The sequence below is a fragment of the Chiloscyllium plagiosum genome, unplaced genomic scaffold, assembly GCF_037043375.1.
Source record: "Chiloscyllium plagiosum isolate Xiang-an unplaced genomic scaffold, Cpla_swu_hap1 HiC_scaffold_9, whole genome shotgun sequence".
NCBI lineage: Eukaryota > Metazoa > Chordata > Chondrichthyes > Orectolobiformes > Hemiscylliidae > Chiloscyllium > Chiloscyllium plagiosum.
Window position 1 is genome coordinate 90,909,712 of NW_028270147.1, and position 25,558 is coordinate 90,935,269.

General features: G+C 40.1%; 1 protein-coding gene across 3 annotated transcripts in view; it reads right to left on the bottom strand.

Moving 5' to 3' along the window:
* The window catches only part of rasal2 (RAS protein activator like 2), a 393,387-nt gene that overhangs the window by 331,828 nt on the left and 36,001 nt on the right, over positions 1 to 25,558 (bottom strand). The window lies entirely within an intron of this gene.

Here is a 25,558-nt window from a genome sequence, read left to right on the forward strand (position 1 = left end):
CATCATGCTATTGGAAGATGTTATTGAACGAGACATTGCTGTCACACATCTTGTAGATGGTAAACACTACTACCATCATGCTTCAATAGTACAGGCAATAAATGTTTAAGGTGGTCAATGAAGTACCAATAAAGCAGGCTACTTGTCTCTATACAGTGTCAAGCTTACTGATCGCCATTTAGAATTACACTTTCCAGGTTTGTGACTACTATCCCATCACACAGACTATAGAGCGTCAGACGATGAGTAGCTCTCTGCAGAAATCCAGCCTCTGACCAGTTCTTGTAACCAGAGTATTTATATGGTAGGTTCCATTAACTTCCTGGGGGTTAACATCCCCAAGATGTTGATAATGAGTGCTTCAGTGATGATAATCTTGTCAAATGGTTGTAGTCTCTCTTACGGGACATAGTTGTGACTTGGCACTATCTAGTGCAAACATGACTTGCCACTTCTCAGCCCAAACCAGAGTGTTACCTAGGCATTACTCCATGCATCCAGTGGCTGCTTCAATATCTGAGGAGGAGTGACTGAACTGAACATGGCTCAATCATCAGTAAAAATTCCCATTTCTAATGTTATGACAAAAGGATAGTCATCGATGGAGCAGCTAAAAAAGATTAAGCCAAATAGTCAATCCTGAGGAGATCCTGCAGCAATGACCTAAGACTGAGATGACTGGCCTCCATCAAGTACAAACATCTTCCTTTGTGCAGGGCTGATTCAACCCACTTGAGAATTTCCTTTCCAATTCCTGATATGGCTTGTTGGCTATGAATGAAAACATTCAGTTTGACAGGAAGAATGAGGGGGAGATTCCAAAAAAAAGCAACAGCAGGTCAGCTGTGACAAGAAGAACCATATCCTTGTTATCCTTGTTTACTTAGTTGATCTCAGCAGTACTGGAAAATTCTATTGAGTCACTGTCATACATGGCTAAATTTCATAATCAGGGTTCCCATTTCTGATCATTAGATCACTACCCCTGCTATCAAGTATGTGTGTGAACACTGTGAACACAGATTGTGATGCCTCTGAAAGAATAGCAAGTTTTTTTTCCCATGTGCATCAATTACGGGAAAAATTGACAACACAATAATCATCAACTTCATGGAATGGGAATAAAAGTACTGGAGGAAATTTCAAAAAAGTAATTAAATCAATTCCTGCAATGCCCACGATACAGCTTAAGTGGACAATGAGTGGAGTATGTGGAATAAAACAACATTTTAAAAAAAGCATGCGAATATGACAGAAAGCCAAAAATCGGAATCATTTGGGATTGCAAAGTTCAAGCAAAGAGTTTGTTTGTGATAATAACGCATGATTCAGAATGTGAAATTTGGGATATTATCTGTTCCAAAGAAAGCCAAAAAAAAAGCAACAGCTTTTTCAGTTTTAAGTCGTGAAGAACAATCCATATTGAAATCATCAAGGTTCAATAATTAACAGTCTCTTCAAAATTTTTTAGATTTTACACAGAAATTGTGATATTTCTTACATTACCGCTCATCAGATCAGGCAGAATCTAAGTGTAAGCTCTGTTAGACAAAATAAATCACATCTAAAATAATTTCCAAGTTCTAAAGTTACTTAAGAATTGAAAGAAAATGTGCATTCATTTATATGGGCATTCAGATATGCATCCTACTCTGAAAATGAAAAAAAACTGAAAACACTTGTCAGTCAATATCTGTGCATAAAAATACACAGTTGGCATTTCAAGTTGATGACCTTTCATCAGTTCTCTCATCACTTTCTGCAGATGCTAGAAATCTGAAATAAGAACAGAAGATGCTGGCAATACTCTGTAGGTCAGGCAGTATCTGCAGAATTTTACTTTTGACTTGTATTCAAGTTAAACAGCTCCAACTGTCTAAAGACCAGACAATAGGAAGTAACTTACAAAAATCTGAGCATCCCAAAGAGATAAAGTCAGCCAAATTGAATCTTTCACATTCCAGTTATGAGCACATCAGTTATGGATTTGCTTCCTCACTAGTAAAGATTTTCACAATTTGAAGCAACTACTTGAATTAAACAGATGTATTCATTTCTGTACTTGTATTCCCATTTCTTTCTCTGCACATATTAGTAACATGCAAACCTGCAGCATTGCCATATAACACATTGTACACGTTCTTGAGAATGAGCTGAGCAGGCCAATGAAAATAAGATTTTGCGACAAAATAATTATTTAAATATAAAGCAAGTGAAAATTAATTTCAGACAAGAGCAGGTGGATATTTTGGGCTATCGTGTTGCATCGCTTACATTGGACAATGTACAGACTTCTAGTAGCATGGAGATAAAATCATGCTCGGATGCTAACTTATGTTTTAAATTCTGAGTCATGGAGCTAAAAAAAAAGTGATCCAATGGATACACCAAGTTCCCAGATTTCAACTCTGGGAAAGTATAATTCTGGTGATGCAACAGGCATTAGACAAACCACCAACTTGTTTTTTTTCTATCAATACATAACCAGAAATAGACCTTATTTTTACAGTCATTGCAGAGCTATTCATTTATTCCTGCAATCTTTTAACAAACTGTTGCTACTTTCTCAAAGCTTCGATGTTAGAATCATGAACTTCCCCCCAATTTTCTTATAATAGGAGAGACGACTGACCTCCTCTCGTGCTTCTAAAAAAGCTAGTGCAATTTGAACATTGAGAGTTTGGCGACCAAAATAACTCTGAAACTGATCCACAAATATCATATCACATCCTGACTTGGCGTATTTCTTCCTTTACGTAACACTGAAATGTCTGCAACATTGCAATTTTTCAGTTTAGTCAAAAAGACATGTTGAAAGAACCCACAATGGCATCACCTTGCCATTAATTAACACTCAGACAATTAACTCAACATTAAGATAATCAAGAACTTGAATGTACTTAGTTATAGATGTACATAGAGATGCACAGCACGGAAAAAGACCCTTTGGTCCAATTCATCCATGCCGACCAGTTATCCTAACCTAATCTAGTCCCATTTGCCAGCACTTAGCCTATATCCCCCTCAACACCTCCTATTCACATAGCCATCCAGATGTTTTTTAAATGCTGTAATTATACCAGCCCCACCACTTCCTCTGGCATCTCATTCCCCACATGCAGCACCCTCTGCGTGAAAAAGTTACCCCTTAGGTCCCTTTTATATCTTTCCTCGCTCACCCTAAACGTATGCCCTTCAGGACTCTCCCACCCGAGGGAAAAGACTTGGACTATTTACCTATTCATGTCCCTCATGATTTTATAAATCTCTATAAGGTCACCCCTCAGCCGCCGATGCTCCAGAAAAAATAGCTCCAGCCTATTCAGCCTCTCCCTATAGCTCAAATCCTCCAACCTTGGCAAAATCCTTATAAATCTTTTCTGAACCTTTCAAGTTTCACACCATCCTTCCGATAGGAAGGAGACCAGAAATGCATGCAATATTCCAACAGTGGCCTAACCAACGTCCTATACAGCTGCAAAATGACTTCCCAACTTCTGTATTCAATGGTCTGACCAGTAAACGCCTCTTTGACTATCCTATCTACCTGCGATTCTACTTTCAAGGAACTATAAACCTGCAATCCAAGGTCTCTTCGATCAACAACACTCCTCAGGACCTGACCATTAAATGTATAAGTTCTGGTAAGATTTGCTCTCCCAAAATGCAGCACCTCACATTTACCTAAATTAAACTCCATCTGTCATTCCTCAGCCCATTGCCCCATCTGATCAAGATCTCTTTGTAATCTGAGGTAACCTTCTTTGCTGTCCACTACACCTCCAATTTTGTGTCATCTGCAAACTTGCTAACTATACCTCCTATGTTCAAATCCAAATCAATTATTTCACTGACGAAAAGCAACACTCAGCACCAAGCCTGGTCACCTGACTCCAGTCTGAAAAGCAACACTCTATCCTCTACCTTTGAGCCAGTTCTGTATCCAAATGGCTAGTTCTCCCTGTATTCCATGAGATTGAACTTTGCTAAACAATCCCCCATGAGGAACCTTATCGAACGCCTTAGTGAAGTCCATATAGATCACGTCTACCGCTCTGCACTCATCAATCCTCTTTGTTAGTTCTTCAAAAGACTCAATCAAGTGAGTGAGATATGATTTCCTATGCACAAATCCATGCTGACTATCCTTAATCAAACCTTGCCTTTCCAAATACATGTGAATCCTATCCCTCAGGATTCCCTCCATCAACCTGCCCACCGGTGATGTCAGGCTCACCGGTATATAGTTCCCTGGCTTGACCTTACCACCTTTCTTAAATAGTGGTACCACATGAGCCAACCTCCAGTCTTTCTGCACCCCAACTGTGACTATTGATGATATAAATATCTCAGCAAAGGGCCCAGCAATCACCAGCTCCCCAGAGTTCTAGGTTACACCTATTCAGGTCCTAGGGATTTATCCACTTTTACGCATTTCAAGATATTCAGCACTTCCTCCTCTGTAACATGGCCATTCTTCAAAATGTTACCATCTATTTCATCACATTCTGTATGTCCTTCTCCACTGTAATAACTGATGCAAAATACTCGTTTAGTATCTCCCTCATCTCCTGAGGATCCACACATAGGCTGCTTGCTGATCTTTGAGGGGCTCTATTCTCTCTCTCATTACCCTTTTGTCCTTAATGTATTTATAAAGTCCCTTAAGATTCTCCTTAACCCTATTTGCCAAAGCTATCTCATGTCCCCTTTTTGCCTCACAATTTCCCTCTTAAATATACCTTTAAACTCTTCTGAGGATTCACTCGATCTTTCCAGTCTATACCTAACATATACTTCCTTCTTTTTCTTAACCAAAACCTAAATTTCTTGAGTTATCCAGCATTCCCAACAGCTACCAGTTTTTCCTTTCACCCTAATAGGAATATCTGGTCTCTGGACTCTCGTTATCTCACTTCTGAAGGCTTCCCATTTTCCAGCCGTCCCTTTACCTGCAAACATCTGCTCCCAATCAGCTTTTGAAAGTTCTTGTCTAATACCATCAAAATGAGCTTTCCTCCAATTTACAACTTCAACTTTTAGATCTGGTCTATCCTTTACCATCACTATTCTAAAATTAATAGAATTATGGTCGCTGGCCCCAAATGGCTCCGCCACTGACATTTCAGTCACCTGCTTGCTCTACCATATTTCCCAAGTGCAGGTAAGGTTGTGCACCTTCTCTAGTAGGTACATCCACATACTGAATCAGAAAATTTTCTTGTTACACACTGAACAAATTCCTCTCCATCTAAACCCTTAACACTATGGCAGTCCCAGTCTATGTTTGTAAAGTTAAAATCCTCTACCATAATGACCCTATTATTCCTATAGATAAACTGAAATCTCCTCACAAATTTGTTTCTCAATTTCCCACTGACTATTGGGTGGGTCTATAAATACAATCCCAATAAGGTGATCATCCCTTTCTTATTTCTCAGTTCCATCCAAATAACTTCTCTGGATGTATTCCCAGGAATATCCTCCCTCAGTACAGCTGTAATGCTACCCCTTATCAAAAATGCCACTCCCCCTCCTCTCTTGGCCCTCCCTTTCTATACTTCGTACAGCATTTGTATCCTGTCCATCCCTGAGCCACGTTTCTGTAATTGCTATGATATCCCAGTCCCAAGTTCCTAGCTACACCCTGAGTTCATCTGCTTTCCATGTTAGGTCTCTTGCATTGAAGTAAATGCAGTTTAATTTATCAGTCGTCCTTGTTCTCTGCTTAGTTCCTCGCTGCCCTGACTGTTTGACTCACTCCTTTTCCCAACTGTACCAGTCTCAGATTGATCTCATTCCTCACTATCTCCCTACCTTACTAATTTAGATTCTCCCAAAGAGCTCTAGCAAATTTCCTTGTCAGTATATTACTCACCTTCCAATTCAGGTGCAATCCATCATTCTTGTACAGGTCACCAGAAGAGATACCAATGATCCAAAAATGTGAACCCTTCTCTCCTGCACCAGCTCCTCAGCCACGCATTCATCTGCTCTATCCATCTATTGAGGAGAAAGTGAGGTCTGCAGATGCTGGAGATCAGAGCTGAAAATGTGTTGCTGGAAGGGCCTGAAGCCCTGAAGAAGGGCTTATGCCCGAAACGTCGATTCTCCTGTTCCCTGGATGCTGCCTGACCTGCTGCGCTTTTCCAGCAACACATTTTCAGCTCTATCCATCTATTCCTAACCTCACTTGCTCGTAGCACTGGGAATAATCCAAATATTACTAACCTCAAGGTCCTCTTTAAATTCCTGCTGAACTTTTTATATTCTCCTTTCAGAATCACAACCTTTTCCCCTCCTTTGTCGTTGGTTCCAATGTGTACAATGACCTCCTGATGCTCCCTCTCCCCTCTGAGGACATTCTGCACCTGTCTGAGATATCCTTGAGGAGAAAGTGAGGACTGCAGATGCTGGAGATCAGAGCTGAAAATGTGTTGGTGGAAAAGCGCAGCAGGTCAGGCAGCATCCAAGGAACAGGAGAATCGACATACGGGTATAAGCCCTTCTTCAGGAATGAGGCCTGAAGAAGGGCTTATGCCCAAAACGTCGATTCTCCTGTTCCTTGGATGCTGCCTGACCTGCTGCGCTTTTCCACCAACACATTTTCAGCTGAGATATCCTTAATCCTGGCACCAGAGAGGCAACACACCATTCTGATTTTTCGCTGCTGGTTGCAGAAGCATCTGTCTATGCCTCTGACTAGAATTCCCTATCACAATTGATCGCTTGGAACCCAAAGGTACCTCTCATTACATTAGAGCCAGTCTTGATACCAGAAACTCGGCTGTTCGTGCTACATTCCCCTGACAGTCCATCACTCACTATATTTTCCATAACAGCATACTGGTTTGAAATCGGGATAGCCACAAAAGCTTCCTACTTGTATATCTTTCTACCTTGCCTCGAGTTAAACCAGTAACCGTACAGTATATATAGCTTTTCTTCCTTCCTACAACTGCCACCCATCAGACCCCCCAGCTCTTATAAATTCCGTACTGCCTCTAACTGCCGCTCCAACTGATCCATGCGATATGATAGGATTCGCAACCAAAGACACTTCCTGCAGACATAATCATTAGTAACATGGAAATTCTCCCTAAACTCACACATCCAATAGGAACAGCATATCACTAAAGGCCATCTTTGCTCCTTCGCAATCTGTAGACCCAGAAAATAGCACTGTTGTTTTGCTCTAAAAAAGTGCTCCAGGCTAACTACGGTTTACATTTTTAAAATTTAATCAAGAGACAGATCTCAATTTTTAAAAAATCAAGAAAGAAGCCATTCTATTCACTACTGCAGACTTAAAATCTACGCAATTAACTGTTCCTATGCTGTGAGCTCTCCCACACAGGTTCTTCCAAGGTCAGCTGTGAATTTTGGGGTTTGTTCATTTTTCCTAGACACACTCTGACACCCAGAGATATTTGAACTCAAATAGTAAAGGTGTAACTGCAGATTCATTGCTGTGTCAGTCAGCAGTGTAGGTTACTTTCTCTCTCTCCCTCACTGACCATGTGGTCATTGCCTTTTTTAAAAGTTCCATTGTTTTCACCTTTTTTTCCCCCAAAGTTCCAAAACAGTGCAACAACATATAAATCAGTAATTGCTGCTCCTGGATTTTGAGGAAATCACCTCCAACGCCTAAAATATCTCAAAAAAAAAGGAGCAACTCTTGCAGCCACAAGATTTTGTAAAGTTCTTCACAAAAACAAATTTTTCTGAAAGCAAATATTTGTTTTGTAGACAGTTGATTACCTCATAGCAAGTTACATGAATGAAATGAATGCTCATTTCATCCTACTTTGTGATGTTCTTTGAGAGAGGCATCATAACGATATACCAAGAAACTCTTAGAATCATGGTACCTGAACATTTATATCCACCTGAATGGGCAAAGAGGAACTCAATCTTCCTCCCTTATGCACAAGTAGGCACCACTCCCAAAGCAATAGTTCCTTAGGACTTTAATGAAGACAGCTTGATTATGTACAAGTCCTAGACTCAGAAGTTATGAATTACTGCTCATTGCAACTTGACTTGCAAGCAACTTCGCCTTGCTGCTCAAGGACCAAACATGATACTAAATATCTAATTTGAACTCAGTCTGTTTTAAGTCCCATTCATCCATCATCTCTGTACTCACTTACAAACTGGCTCCCATTCCTTCAATTTAAAATCATTTCATTGCCTATTTATTTTATTATTCTTGGCTCTACTTTTCCCCTACATCTGTACCTTGACTGACAAAGTTCCAAAAAAATCTGCAGTCCTCCAACTCGGGTCTTTTACACATCACCTATTTCCTTTATGATAGTACTGGAATTTCAGCCACTTAACAATTAGCTTCTTAACTCTCTTCCTAAATCTCCATCTCTCACACAAATGTCAAAAATCTTTAACGAAGATGTTATGTACCAAGCTTCATCTACTTTGGCTTTGTATCTAATTTTGGTGAATTATGTAATTGTGAAGTGTTTTGCAATATCTTACACCTTTGAAAAGAGGCTAAACATATGTACATTGTTGCCCTTGTTCAAATGTTATTTGTCCTCAATCAGTCAAACAATGGGTAACCATAACTGACCTAAACGTGCCTTGGCAAAGAGAAATATTCCAATGATCTCTACTGAAAAATATGCACGGATGTGCACAAGTGGAACATACCGTTCCCTCTTTTGCCCATTACCTGGATTTATAAACAAACTGCCAGTGCTTAGTCTAAATGTATATGTGTAGAATGTTCATTTAGATGAGATACCAAAAGCTAGCCAAAATGTTACTATAATGTTCAGTTAACCTTCACTTAGACAAGCAAAAAAGTCAAACATTGGAAATCCACCAAAAATTTCACTTGGAATAACAATTTTGTGTTTTTTTCTCAGTCTTACAAAGCCATTAATCTGCATTAAAGATATGTATGCCATTGCATATTTGCATAACCAACTATTGCCAACTATGAGAATGGTCTACAGCTGTGATTTAATGTTCACTATGGACTAAAAAGGATTGCTGAGTGATTCATCCTTTGTCCATTCCATCTGATACAAGTTGTGCTTCAAAGTGCATGAACATTGCAAAAGTGCAATGTAAATATTTTAAATAAAGGACAATCAAGAAATCATGATCCTGGAAAAAATAAGTCTTGAACTTATCATCAAAACATTCATCTCAAAGAAATCCTTAATCCTCCTTTCCTCTCCATCAGAATTATTTATGTTCAAGAATTCATCTGACAGTAGACATTTAAATTAAATGATTGCTTCAGTCCTGAACACTACCACATACATAGTGATCCCATTAACATCTTTGCTAGTATGTTTTATCTGGATGTCTGACCTGTTAACAGAATTCAAATGGCTGACAGCAAAACACTGTATATCCAATTGTGTGCGTATGCGCACGTGCATCATAATGAAAAATGTAATCAAAGGCACGACCAACAAACAGGATATCCTCAAATCAATCCACAGAGAAACTGTACTCCTCACAGCATAAGGAAATAGAGACAATTCAAATTGTATAAACAAGCAACTACTTCAAGACCGAAATAATGCATCTAACCCAAGTTCTTCTAATGCAGGAAAAAGACAATGTTCAATATTGAGTTGACAGATAAGTAAGTCAAACATCGAGGACTGCAGATGCTGAAGATTAGAGTTGAGAGTGTGGTGCTGGAAAAGCACAGCAGGTCAGGCATCATCCAACAAGCAGAAGAATCGATGTTTCGGGCAAAAGCCCTTCATCAGGAATGTGAGATGAATAAGTCACTTCATCAAACATAGTTAACAATCAACACTTGCTCTTCTGTTCCACTCAAAGTGGATTTGGAATGCACAGATGAGTACATGTACATACAAGCACATAAATCTTCCACCATATGGAAAATATTGTATGCTTGCACGAAATGTGGTGAATAAGGTTTGTGAGCTAAAAGCACAAATAGCGATTTGGGAATATGCTGCAGTGGGAAAAACATGCTTAAAATGGTAAGAATTGGGTACTAAAGTTTCGTGAATATAAAGTGTGCAAAGATAGGCAAGAAAAGGGAGATCACGGAAGTGTTGGAAAGAGAGCATGTTTTTGGATGAAGGACAGGATTCATTTTAAGTTAAAGCTGAGGAGCAGTAAAAATATTACACTGTTGGGGATATTCTACTGCCCTCCAACAGTGAAAGACAAAGACAGACAGAGAGGTTGAAAAGTAAAGCTGCAGAAAAATGACAGAGATGTGGCAAAATTGAGCTGTTGAATTACCTGATTTTTGAAGGGGAAAATGTTAAAAGCAAAAGGAAAAGAAGGGGAAAAATTTCCAAAGTGAGTCCAGGTCAACTTCTTTGACCAATATGTCCTTATAGTTGATTTTGTAAAGAGGATCTGGTGTGCCAGTTGTGGTGTGCCAGTTGGATGAAGAAAGATCATCTTGTCAAAAAGTTTAGATTTGTAATAGAGAAGAACAGGAAAAGATTTTATAAGACTGTTGAGGGTCAGGGAGTGAAGAGAGCTGAAAGAATAGTGAGTCAGGTTCTTCTTAAACCACTGCAGTCCATTTGGTGCAGTACACCCACAGTGCTGTTCGAGAGCACCAGGATTTTTAGAATTAGATTTATTGTCAGGTATACTCAAATTACAGAAAAACAGTAGTACACTAAAAAGTGTACAATGTCGCCAACATGTGGTGCGATCTTAGGTACAAAAACAGTGAGAAAATAAAGAAAATAAGTTACCCTACATTACAAATATACATAAGTTAGCAAAATAAGAAATAAAGCTAAAAGAATAGACATAACACTCTATGAGGGCATCCTTGTGGTCTGATGTAGCTCCACCAGTTCCCAACCAGGAGCCATCGTCGTACTGGGCACACGGCAGCTGAACTGCGCTGCTCTGGGCCGCTGGTCTCTTGCATTCCGCTCCGGGCTGCTGGCATGAGAGGATTTTAATCCAACTTTCAGAAATACAATAGCTCAAACTGAAGGTGGTGTGTGGCTTGAAAGGAAACAGGTGATGATGTTCCCATACCTTGTTCTTCTGAGTGAAAAGGGTCATGAGATTTGAAGGTACTGTCTTAATAGGTATGGCAATTTGCTGCATTGCATTTTATCAATGGTACATTATACTGTCACATCGTCTCTGTTGACTGGAATACGGGACAGAGAGCTAGCAAGCACTTGATCAGCCAAATGATGCCCTTCTATATCATAATGACTGTGATTCATAAACAAACATTGCATGCCCCAGTCTGTGTCATTTATGCCCGCCACCATCTGTCATGATTAGCCACCTGTAACATATCTATGGAAGTTGCTGCCAAATAACAGACAATACGAGTTACATGTTTTATTCAAACCAGCACTGTATATGCATTACAGTGGAAAGTGTGATTAGATCACAAGGACAGGATGAATTCAGAAACTGGCACACTGGCTCTAGGCAAATCCTTAGTTTTTTTTTTGTTTCTTTACTTGCCCTATCTCCATTCTATTTCAACCTAGAGGATGGACTTTTCAATCCTTTAATCACATTAAAGAAACCAGAATACTTTGGCCATTCTCACACTCCTGTGTGTGAGACTTTGCACAAGGTCCACTGGTTGATGCCTTTTCTTTATCCATTCATGGAATGTGGGTGCTACGATGGCAATTATTGCCCATCCTTAATTGCTGTACAGAAGGTGAACTGCCTTTCTGAACTGCTGCAGTCTCTGGAAGTAGGGAGTAGTGCTATTTAGAAGAAAGTTCCAAAATTTTAGAGCACAGTGGAGAAATGGCAATATAATTCTAAGTCACGATGGAATTTGGCCAGGAGGTAATCTTGCATTCACCTGCTGCCATCATCTTTCCAGAACTTACAAGTCACTTTTAATGTGCTATTGGAGGAGCCATAGTAAGTTACTGCATTCATCTTGTTATCAGTACACACTGCTTATGTTGTGCACTGGTGGTGAATGGAGTTCATGTTCAAGATTACGGATAGGATGCCAATCAAACAAGATGCTTTGTCTTGGATGGTTTCAAGCTTTTGGACTGTTGTTCCAGCTGCACTCATCCAAAGCAAGTGAATAATATTCTATATGTGTGTCACATACCTTATAATGAAACACACTTTTTTGAAACAGCTTTTCATCTGTTATTATTAATTGTGGACAACATTGGAAAAAAGATTTGTTCAAAAAAAAACAAGGACTGTATAAGGATTTGCTGGACTTTTAAAAAACAAGTTAATTAAATTTGGTTGTTGCACTGCTGTATGTCAAAGTAACAGGGGAAAATATTCTGACAGCACAGCCCCAGGGTTGTGTGTTAGCAGCATAAGATTTGGTTGGCAGCAAGTGGCTAATTGGTTTGTGCAATTGTGACCAGTCACGGACGCCAAACATCATCAGCCTTTTGATAAATTTCTGATTGAGACCTGGGTGGGCAAACAATATAGCACAAAACTTTCAGACTGCTGGAAGGGCACGTTATATGGGTGTCACTATCTCTCTACAGTAAAAATACTTGATGCTGGAAGAAAGCTTGTTATTTTCTCCATCAGCTGCTGTAAGCTGTTGCCATTAACCAGTAACTGAGAGACTTTGCAGTTGGTGACCAACCACTCTGCGCCTGAAGTGAAAAAGCCAGGAGAAAGGAGATTGAAAAATAAAGCTTTCTGACAAGCTAGAACAGACCACCTCAGCAAACCCTGTGGACTGGTAATATTGGACTGTATTACACAGTTTATTTTCTCCTTTCATTTATAAAAGCAATTTCTTTAGTTTGCCTGTAGATCAGTTTAGAATTTTAACTAGCAGTGCCATATATTGATAACACATAGCTGCTTACTTGTGATTAGAATGCACTTATTTATAATAAATAGACGTCTTGTTAAGTAGATGAACTTGGACAGTGTTTGCTATTAATGTTATCCCATCGGATAGGTAAATCACAAGCTTTATGTACCGTGACTAGACCATTAACTTTTGGGCAACCCTGGCAGTAGTGATGCTTGAGAATCATTGGAACCAAGATAACAGAGAATCATTGGAACCAAGTTGTCCAATCAGCTTGATGAGTTTGTTAGCCTCCTGGTTCTTGATCCATAGCCAGGCAAATGAAAGCACAAACATTTATCCAACTGATCAATTATTCAGATGTCTATTACCTCTTCACTGTTCTTTGAGAAGAAGTCTTTCTGATAACAAATTTCTAAAACTCTGTTATCACCTTCACAATCTGGGTGGCATGGTTGCTCAGTGGTTAGCACTGCTACCTCACAGCACCAGGAGACCCGGGTTCCATTCCACTCTCAGGTGACTGTGTGTATGGAGTTTACATATTCTCACCATGTATGGTTGGGTTTCCTCTGGGTGCTCCGGTTTCCTCCCACAGTGCAGGTTAGGTGAATTGGCCATGCTAAATTGCCCATATTGTCCAGGGATGTGTATTTTATGTGGATTAGCCATGGGAAATGCAGAGTTGTAGGGATGGGGTGGGATGCTCTTCAAAGGGTGGGCGTGGACTCAATTGGCCAAGTGGTCCGTTTCCATACTGTAGGGATTCTAAGATTTGTGAATTTCCTCTCCGACAGTATACATGACAAGATTATTTGAGAGGTTTTCTACTCTTCGGACAGCATCACTTTGTATGTGCTTCTGTCACACATACTTTGTCTTAGACCCGGAGAATGAGCAGTGATAGAATCCAAAATCTGACAGTAATTCTCCAAATTCTATGCTCAGCCAAGACTGCTGAACATTAGACTTACAGTTCACAGCTCAAGAGAGAATATCACTTAGTTTTAAGTATAGTAGGTTCTGTTGCAGATATCACTTGGAGAATTTTTAACTCCAAATAGCCATTCTAATTTCTCATTTAATGCGTTTTAAAGTCAAACAAAACCAGCATCAAAAGAGCCTGGATTGATCAGAGCTTTAAAATCTTAATCATTCAGAAGTTTGACAGAAAGCTAATAAATAATTTTCCTTTTGCATCCATCCAAATAAGCTCAGAAAATATTTTGTCTTTGACACAGTTTCTGGATGCAGAAAAAGTCTCAATCCCTGACATACATAGATAAGATAAAACAAAAACAGAAATTGCTAGAAAAGCTCAGTATGTCTGGTAGCATCTGTCGAGAGAAGTCAGGGTTAATGTTTTGGGTCAAGCATTTGGGATTCTCATTTTCTATTTCAAATTAGTAAGCAATGATGTACACAGACATAAAAAAATGTTGTTAATACAACCCATTTTCATGCAACACATGATACTTACTCATATATAGAAAATATATAACTAACCCCTCAAGATGATTGAACAACCTGTTTCTGTTGTATTGATAGCATTAATTCTCAAGCATCACTACTCCCAAGGTCACCACAAATGTTTGTGATTTACATGTCTGCTGGGTATCACCTTCAGCTGTATTGTTGTACCAAGCAAAGGGCACATTCTTCAATCTCTGATTTTTTTTTTGCAAGTTGCATCTTTCTGGTGTTAGTTTTGCACTCTTCACACATATTCTTTAATTTTTTTTAACATTCTTTATTCAACCACTTAGTGTAATATGTTTGACACTGAATTAAGCTTCAATGCATATCCTTAAAATGCCTTCTATGCTCTTGACTTGACTTGATTACATTTTCTTCTCACACAATGGTTAGACGTGATATTCAATACTAATGACCAAAATACATGCTTCCTTAAACTGTAGCATATATCTCAGTCTTAACAGGAACTGCGTTCCTTACTATTTTCTAGCTTCTTTATTTCTTTTTTTATTTGAAACATTAAACACCAAAATGTCAAAATGTGTGGGTTATTTGAAATAAAACATGCCGGAGTAGAACAAAGACACTTTGTTGACACTGAGATAGTAAGGTGCAAATTGCAAAGACAAAGAGGAAAACGAATCAAGACTTCATAGTGATGATTGAAAAAGGCGGGTATTTTAATTTTTGTTGGGGTATCTAAGTGGGCAGCCCTGAGGATTCCTGAAGCACAAGATGGAGCAACCCCACGAACCAAATACAAGATTCTATTAACCAGGTTGAAGGAAAGTATTTTGTTACTTAACCAGTGGAAAGAAGAACAAAGAAAAAAAAAGAGAAAATAAATAAATTATATTTTATAAATATTATGGCATATCATCCTGAAACACAAAATTCAGGAAGCAGCAGGGTACTGCATCACAAACCTCAAAAGGCCATGTAATAAACACAACCTCACAGAATCAAATGACAAAAACAATCCATTCGCCAGTTCCTTGGTCAAAATTTATCTGACCACATATTGACCAGAGCAAAGGATGGAAGGGATTATCTCAAATACTTAATGAGGGATTAAGGTTGAGATCATTCTTCCATTTACCAACGTCCTGGATGAAGACGCTTATGTTATAATGAGCAGCCGTCTGGGTTTATTGAAAAGCAAAACATTTTTTTTCCACGAGGGGTTTGGGTGGCTGGCTAGCATTTATTGTCTGTCCCTAGATGCCCTTGAGAAGGTAGTGATGAGCTGCAGTTCATGTGCTACAGGCTGACCCAGAAAGCTCTAAGGGAGGAAATTAAAGGATTTTGACCCAACGACAGTGAAGGAACAGTAATGTATTTCCAAGTCCAGAGTGGTTTGAGTGGTTTGAAGGGGAGCTTGCAGGCAGTGGTGTTCCCATGTATCTGCTGCCCTTGTCCTTCTAGATGGAAGTGGTTGTGGGTTTAGAAGATGCTGTCTGAGGACCTTTGGTGAATTTCTGCAGTGCATCTTGTAGATAGTACACACTGTTACGACTGAGTGGAAGCAGTGGATGCTTGGGGATGTGGTGCCAACCAAGCTGGCTGCTTTGTCCTGAATGGTATCAAGCTCCTTGAGTTTTGTTGGAGCTGCACCCATCCAGGCAAGTGGTGAGTATTCCATCACACTCCTGATTTGTGCCTTGTAGATGGTGGGCAGGCTTTGGCGTTATGAGCTCCTCACTGCAGTATTCCTAGCTTCTGACCTGCTCTTGTAGCCACTGCATTTATATGGCAAGTCCAGCTGAGTTTCAGGTCAATGATAATCCCCAAGATGTTGATAATGGGGAATTCGGTGATGGCAATACCATTGAATGCCAAGGGTGGTGGTTAGATTGTCTCTAATTGTCACGAATGTTAATTGCCACTTGTCAGCCCAAGCCTATATATTGACCACATCTTGGTGCATTTGAACAATGATGGCTTCAATATCTGAGGAGTTGCAAACTGTACTAAACATGGCATCATCATCAATGAACATCCCAACTTCTGACCTCATGACGAAGACAAGGTCATTGATGAAGCAGCTGAAGATGGTTGCGCCTAGGACACTGTACTGAGGAACTCCTGCAGAGATGTCTTGGAACTGAGATGACTCACCTCCAACTACAACCATCTTCCTATGTCCTGCTATGACTCCAATCAGAGGAGAGTTTACGCACTGATTCCCATTGATTCCAGTTTTGCTTGGCCTCCTTGACACCACACTTGGTCAAACGCAGCCTTCATGTCAAAGGCTGTCACTCTTAACTCATATCTGGAATTTAGTTCTGTCGTCTATAATTAAGATGAGGAGGTGCCGGTGTTGGACTGGGGTGGACAAAGTTAAATATCACACAACACCAGGCTATAGCCCAACAGGTTTATTTGGAACTATTAGTTTTCGGAGCACTGCTCCTTTATCAAATAGCTCGTGGGGCAGGATCATAAGACACACAATTTATAGCACAAGATCACAGTGTAATGCAACTGATATGATACATTGAACAAACCTCGACGGTTATTAAGTCTTTCATCCTTTAGAATGGATTGCAGGTTTCGATTCATTAATATGTAAATCCTAGAACTTTTCTCAAGTCGCATTCCGAAGATATGGGTAATTTCCCACATTTTCGGGTAGATGCCAGTTATAATGAAATAAACTTGGTTCAGAGTGTAGCAGGTTCTGGAGTGCAAGTCTTCAAAACTACTGTCAAACTGTTGGAGGAACCCAGAGGCTTCACAGTATATAGATTAGATTAGATTACAGTGTGGAAACAGGCCCTTCGGCCCAACAAGTCCACACCGACCTGCCGAAGCGAAACCCACCCATCCCCTACATTTACCCCTTACCTAACACTACAGGCAATTTAGTATGGCCAATTCACCTGACCCTGCACATGTTTTTGGATGGTGGGAGGAAACCGGAGCACCCGGAGGAAACCCACGCAGACACGGGGAGAACGTGCAAACTCCACACAGTCAGTCGCCTGAGGCGGGAATTGAACCCGGGTCTCTGGCGCTGTGAGGCAGCAGTGCTAACCACTGTGCCACCGTGCCGCCCACAAATAGTGCCAATTGGTTCCTGACATCATGTGGAGTGAACAGAATTGGCTGAAGAATGGCACCTATGATTCTGGGGAACACGAGGGGAGGTCAAGATGGATCATCTGCTTAGCACTTCTGGCTGAAGATTTTTGCCAATGCTTCTGCAAATGCTTCTTTTACACTGATGGGCTCTTCCACCATTGAGGATGGGATATTTATAGACTACCCTTCTCCAGTGATTTGCAAAATTATTCACTACCATTCATAACTGGATGTGGCAGGATTCAGAGCTTAGATCTGATCCACTGATTGTAGGATTGTTTAGCTCTGTATATCACTAGGTGCTTATGCTGCTTTGCACACATGCAGTCCTGTCTGGTAGCTTCACCAGGTTGACAAATCAATTTTAGAGATGCTTAGTGTTGCTCCTGGAATGTCCTCCTGCACTCTTCTTTGAGCCAGGGTTGGTCCCGTGGCTTGACAGTAATGTTGGGAGAAAATGCCAAGCCATGAGGTTGCAGATTATGTTGTGAATACAATTCTGCTGCTGCTGATGGCCCACAGTGTTTCATGGATACTCAGTTGTTCAGTCTTGAGTTGCTAGATCTGTTCAAAGTCTGTCTCATTTAGCACGGTCATACTGCCACATAATATGATAGAGTGTATTCTCAACATGAAGGTGGGTCTTCATCTCAAGGACTGTATGGTGGTTAGTCTTTCTGATATTGTCATGGAGAGATGCATTTGCAGCTGGCAGATCAGTAAGGATGAGGTCGAGTACTTTTTTCTCTCTTGTTAGTTTCCTCCCTGCCTGCTGCAGTACCAGATCATCAACCAGCTCAACTTGGTGCTTGATAATTATAATCATGGCTCATCATTGAGCTCAATACCCCGACATCACCTTTCCCCCATATCTCTTGATTCTTTTAGTGACAAGAGATTGAAGAACAGACAGGAGAAGCAAAATCCAAAGTTACGCCATTACTTGTTCTTATGATCTTAATTATTGTCCCACACAAAGAGAAACAAGTTGCTCGCCTGCTGCCAGGGACTGCAGCTTAAGAGGTGTGATTTTTCAACAGGCATGGCTGATCAGGAGATACTCTCACTCTTATCAGTCCTTATCACATTCTGCATGTTGGAAGAATTTACCAATTGATAATCAACCCATTTGGGCCACATTTTGAATGCATTCATCATCTGGTCCAGGAGCAGGACCCAAATGTGGAGTTTCTAGCTTTGACACGGAATTGTTACTCACTGCACTACAAGACCTTCCCTCAGTTTCTTCTGCTGTAGCATTGATGGAACCCAATTTGGACATAAAAGAAAAACAAAACACTGCATATATTTTGGATAATTTAGAAAGATCTCATCAAAACAGTCGTCCAGCTATTGCACTGACTTATCTCACAGATTGCTAAGAAATAAACGCAAGGCTTTGATTACTTTAAAGCTGTGAAACGGTACTCCTACTGGAATGGATCTTTTCTTCTGAACTGCTGTGTGTTTCAGACCTGTGACCTCCAAGCTTTAAGTGATAAAAGCTCAAGTCAACAATAAGCAACAAATATCTCACCAGGAAGCTCATTTTCTTAGAAAAGCAGTCTTTTGCTCAGTGTTCTGAATGACAATTCAAATACTAGATGTCCACACCACTGAAACCCAAAAACGTTCTAGGTTGCCCCACATATAAAAACATCTTCTCTACATCGACTTTGTCAATTTCCTTGAGCATCTTAAATACCTCAATTAGACTTATGCTACTTCTTCTAAACTCTGGAGAGTGTAGGGCTGAACTGCTCAACCTCTCTGGACAAGACAAACTACTCATCTCTGGAATCTTTCCAGTCAACTTCCTCTGAACTGCTTCCAGCATATCTAATCTGTCCTCATGTAAAGGGCCTAAAATTGTGCACAATACTCCAAATGTGGTTTCACTAATGCCTTGTGCAACTGCAACAACACTTCCTTACTTTTATTACTTAAGTAATGAAGTATTAATGTGCAAAGTTCATTTGCCTTCCTTCTTACCTGCTGTACAAGCAAAGTAGTTTTCTGTAATGCATGGGGACACCCAGATCCCTTTGAAATTTCAAAGCACTTTGAAATTTCTTTCCATTTAGATAAATTGTCATTCTATTCCTCTGACTAGTGTGTGCTCGATGGACTGAATGGCCTGCTTCCACACTATAGGGATGCTATGATCCTAAGTAATATAAAGGTTATAGAAAAGAAGAAACTTAAAACAATCACCATCACTTGGGGAAAAAGTTCACAGCAAACGATTAGGATGAAAGGCCCAATGGCCTAATGACCTAAATCCTACAGTTTTAAACGAACTGGCAAATCCAATAGTGAATGCATCAGTTATCATATTCTAAAATTCCTTCATACTGAAAAGGTTCCAGTGGATTGGAAAAATGCTAATGTAACACCACTATTCAAACAGGAGGGCGGCAGAATGTAGAAAATTAGAGACCAGTTAGTTTAACATCTGTGGTTGGAAAATTGTTAGAAACAATTGTGAAGGAAATAGTAATGGAACAAATGGAATGACAAAATGCAATCCATCACAGGCAGCAAGGTATGAAGGGTAAATTATGGTTTAACTAATTTTCTCGAGTTCTTCAAAGATCTATCAGGCAAAATGGATAATGGATAATAGTGTATCTAAACTCCCAAGGTGCATTTGACAAAGTGACACACAAAGAGTTAATACATGAGGTTAGATCATACTAGGTTAGGAGTAATGTATTAAACTTGGAAAAAGAAAGGATTGACGAGCCAACAAAAAGCAGACAGCTGAGATAAAGAGTCTTTCTCTGGTTGGTATGTCTCAGTCCTTGGGCCTCAGTTGTTGACAATCTACAGTATATCAATGACTTACAATCCCCTTACAACAACAGTTGAAATACCATATCTGCCTTCTCAATTGTTTGCTGTACCTGCATAGTAACATTTTTTTTGAGTCAAGTCCAAGAGTCCTCCTGAAGCCAAGCATTTACACATTCATCACCATTTTAAAAAATGCTGTTTTTTGTTCTTCCGAAAGTAGATATTTACAAATTTCCATAGCTTGTACTCCATCTGTCACCTTTTTATTCATCACTGTGCCAGTCCAGATGCCTTTACAGCCTCTTGAAGAGAACAGTTGTTGAATTAATCCAGCATGTTGATGCAGCTATGTTGGACTGCACAAGTCAAAATGTTAATTTTCACCCACTAATCTGCATGGGTAATAATTCAGATCTTGAATCTTTGGGAGCTAAAACTAGAAGTTGTTCTTCACGCAACCATCTGTTCACCGAAGCAGCCAGCTAATGCAACAGATGGGTAATTGTACTGAGTCTTTTGTTAACTTGCTCCATTGCATTCCCTATTCTGTTAATTGTTGATGGCTCGGATAAACCAAATACAGAAGCAAAGAATCCTAAGGTTAAGTAATATTCTCTCTGATTTGATTTCATGTGTTTTCCTTATTCATATTAGTCATTCTGATTTTCAAGATAATTCCCCACAAACATTTAAACAAACCAGAGGTGAATTCTCAAAAGATGATTAAGTCATGAAACATACTTATTTAATTCTGTTTAATTAGCATGCTCATGTGGCTGCACCACATTAGTCTGCAAAAGAAAAGCTTACAGCTATATTACATCAGAGACAAATAGCTAGACATTATATACTGCAGACTTAGCTGAAAGACTACAATGTTCATGTCTTTTTCGTATGTTTTTGCCAAGTTTAGAAGAACTATCTCTGTAGATTGAGATAGTTTTACACCAAATTTATTTTTATTTTTCACTCATGGGATTTTTTTTCAAACAAAAAGGCTCATGGGATGTCAGTGTCACTGGCTAGCCAGCACTTATTGCCCATCGCTAGTTGCATTTGAGAAGGTGGTGGCGAGCTGCCCTTCTTGAACCACTGCAGTCTATGTGCTCTTACTACACCACTGTACCATAAGGGAGCAAATTCCAGGATTTTGACCCAAAGCTGAAGGAACAGTGAAACATTTCCAATGCAGGCTGGTGAGTGGCTTGAAAGGGAACTTGCAGGTGGTGATGTTCCCATGCCTCTGCTGCCTTTATCCTTCTAAATGGAAGTGGTGATGAGTTTAGAAGGTGCAAGAAGCTTTGGTGAATTTCTGCAGGGCATTTTGTAATTGGTATACACTGCTGCAACTAAGCATTAAAGGTGAAGGGAATGGGCATTTGTGGATGTGATGCCAATCAGGTATGCTGTTTTGTCCTGGCTGATGTCACGGTTCTTGAGTGCTTTAGCAGCTGGACTCATCTAGACAAGGGGAAATGTTCCAGGACAAATCTGACTTGCGTCTTGTAGATATTGGATGCAGGTAACATCACTGAATGTCAAGCACCAACGGTTAGATTGTGTCTTATTGGGGATGGTGATTGCCTGCCATTTGTGTTTTACAAATGTTAGTTGCCACTTTTCAGGCTAAGTTTTCATTCTGACCAGGTCTTGCTGCATTTGGACTTGGAGTACAGTATAGGAGGAATCACGAATGGCACTGAACAGCATGCAATCATCAGAGAACATCCTCAATCTATCCTCATTATGTAGAGAAGGTGAAATTGATGAAACAGCTAAGAATGGTTGGGCCGACAAATACTTTTTCTCACATCATGCAAGTGCTTAAAAATGACCACACAACTTTTTGTGTCAGCTTAATTCCCCAATATACAACTGACTGAGAGAACAACTTTGTCCAATTCCTATATTTCAATTCGCTTTACTGTTATAAAAAATGACAGTTAAGCTCACAAGATTTACCAAATGCATCCTAAATACTGGAGGAAAAATTCACAAGCTCCTTGTGAAATAGATTAAAGACTTCTCTGCAGCTGAAGTTTCACCAATTTTCTTTCTTCCTCTCCCAATTCTGGTCAGTGCAGTTTATCTATCACATCAATTCAATAAACTTATAACTGCAAATACGCATATTTTCTTTGTGTTCCATTTCACCTTAACTTTCATTACAATGCATAGTGAAAATCTGGAAATAACTCACTGAGAAAAATGCATTACACCCATATCATTATGGATACTGCTGGGGGAGCTGATTGTGCAGGGGAAAGCAGTGGGAGTGAACTTGATGGCACCATGGGTGGGCCTGTGCAAATTAGGAGAACAATAGCAGGCCATAGTGGCAGGGAACTCAAATGTAAAAGGGAACAGACAGGCATTTATATAGTTGCCACATACTTCAGGATGGCATGTTGTGTCCTGGTGCCAGGGGCACTGAATAGCTGCAAAGCATTCGAAAGGGGAAGGGAAAACAGTCAGAGGTCTTGAATATATTGGTTTCAATGACTTAGGCAGAAAAAATGATGCAGTCCTGCAAGCAAGATTTAGGGAGCTAGGAAGTAGATTTTTAATAAACCAAAAAAAGGTTGTAATCTCTTCTAGATTAGATTTCTTCCAGTGCCACATGTTAATGAGTATAGGGAAACAAAGCTAATCCAGACAAATGGAGAAATGATGCAGGTGGAATGGCTTTAGATTTCTGGGACAATGGTACCATTGTTGGGTGCAGTTGGACCACAGTGGAAGGGTTGTACCTGAACCAGAATAGGAACAGTATACGTGCGGGGAAGTTTGCTACTTCTGTTGGAGAAGGTTGTTTGGCAAGGTTGGAGAGTATTTAATTTAATGCAAGGATTTTGACAACCAAGTCAGATGAGTTGACGATGCAAATTAAAAGATGGGGGATATGGTGTCATTGAGTACAGGGCCACCATGTCCCAATAAAGAGTGGGACCAACAAATCCAGGGAATGCTGGATATCAAGGGATATATAGGATTAGAGAAAGACAAAAAGAGAGGCTTATGGCAGATAGCAAGTGCTCATAACAACAGAGGACCGAGAAGAGTGCAGAATGTGCAACAGGAAACTTAAAACTTAAACTTCCTAGAAACAGGAAATTAGCAAGGCAAAAAGAACACATGGAAAAACCAAAGGAAAATCCAAAATTACTTTACAAGTTTGTTAAGGGATAACTGGGAAAAAGAATAGGGCCGATAGAGGACCACAGTGGTAACAGAAACATAGAAACACAAAAGATAGGAGCAGGAGTAATCCATGCAACCCCTAGGACTTGCTCCACCATTCAATATGATCATGATTGATCATTGAACTCAGTATGCTAATCATATCTCTGCTCCCTCAACCCAGTCCTTCATTTCGTTTGCCGCACAAGCTATATCTACCTCCGTCTTGAAAACACAATGTTTTAGCCTCAACCACTTTCTGTGGTAGTGATTTCCACACACTCACCACTCTCTGGGTGAAGAAATTTCTCATTTCCATCCTACCCCCCTACCCACCCCAATCCTTAAACTGTGACCCCTGGTCCTGGACTTCCCCACCATCCTTCCTACAGCTAACCTGTTTAGTCCTGTTAGAATTTGACAGGTTTCAATAAGATTAAACCCCCTCATTCTTCTCAACTCCAGTCAATACAATCTTACCTGACTAAATCTCTCCTCATATGTTAGTCCTGCCACCACTGCAATAAATCAATAATTTGTGCATGCAACCAGAGGACATAGGTAGGGTTCTAAATAAACTGTGTGTCAGTGTTCACTAGTGATAGGGATGATGTAAGTATCGAAAACAAGGAAAAGGACTGCAATATGGTGAAATAAGTTGGCATAAACAGAGAGATCGTAACTGGTCTGGCAGGCTTAAAAGTAAATAAGCCTTCATGGCCAGGTGAAATGTATTCCAAGCTGTTGAGTGAGATAAGGGAGAAAATATCAGGGGCACTGGCAATAATTTTCAATTCCTCTCTGGCACAGCAGAGGTGCCAAAAGAATGGAGGACAGCCAATGTGGTACCATTACTGAAGAAGGGAACAACATATAAAACAGGAAAATACACATAGTCAATCTAACCACAGTGGCGAGGAAACTATTGGAAGAATTTCTAAAGAACAGAATTAATCTATACGTGGAGAGGCAGAAATTATTCAAGAACAGTCAGTATGGTTTTGTTAGGGCAAAGTCAATGCCTGATCAATCTGACAGAAGTTTTGTAAGAGCTGACCAGGTGTATAGACGAGGGCAATGCAGTTGACGTGGTCTACTTGGACTTCAGCAAGGCCTTTGACAATGTCCCACTGGGAAACTGATAACAAGGCTAAGAGGACATAAGATCCAAGGAAATTTAGCTAATTAGATCCAAAATTGTCTGAGTGGCAAGAGGCAGAGGGGTGTTTACATGACTGGAATCCTCATGCACAGTGCGGTTTCATAGGGATTGGTGTTGGGGTTCTTGCTTTTCATGGGAGAAACAAACTAATTAGATTTCAATGAAGGAGGGCTGATCAGTAATTTTGTAAAGCATTCAAAGATTGGTGGGGTGGTAAGCAGTTAGAAGAATGATTTTAGGTTATAGGAGGACACAGATGGGTTGATTAGTGAGAAATGCAATTCGAATGTGAGGTGATACATTTGGGCAGGACAAACAAGGTAACTCAAGACAAATGATAGAATGCTGAGAAGCACAGAGAATAAGGAGGACCTTGGTGTGCATGTCCACCAGTACCTTAAGGTAGTAGGTCAGATAAAATGGTTAAGACGACATATAGATTCCAGACTTTATTAGCTGAGACATAAAGTTGAAGATCAGGGAGATTATACTGAAAATATGGTAAAAGAAAGTTGGTTAAGCCACATCTATAGTATCATGAGTGTGGTTCTGGAACCCACATGATAGGAAAGATATGATCGCAATGGACAAAGTTCAGAGGATGTTTACTGGGATGTGGCCTGGGCTGGACAATTTTCATTATGAACGGAGATTGTATGGACTGGAGTTGATTGCCTTGGAGCAGAGGAGAGTGACGGGGCGGGTGGGGAACGGGGAACATGACTAAGATGTAGAAAATTATGAGTGGCACAGAGAGAGTAGACAGGAAGAATTTTTTGCCTTTGGTGGAAGGATCAATGACTAAGGGGGCATGGATTTAAGCTAAGGGCAAGAGGTTTAAAGCGGAGATATGGAATAAAGTTTTCACCCAATGGGTGACAGGAATCTGGATGGACAAGCTGTCATGAACCAGTGACAGAGCTACAACAGGATGGGGTTCTGCTAGGGGGGTTTGAGCAGCTCAGATTGAAATTAAATCGTAAGTCCTCAGAGGCAATAATCTTTGTATTGTTTCTGAATCATGCATAGCTGAAACAATAGTGTGGGAGACAGGGATTCTGATTCATTGAGCACAGGTACCT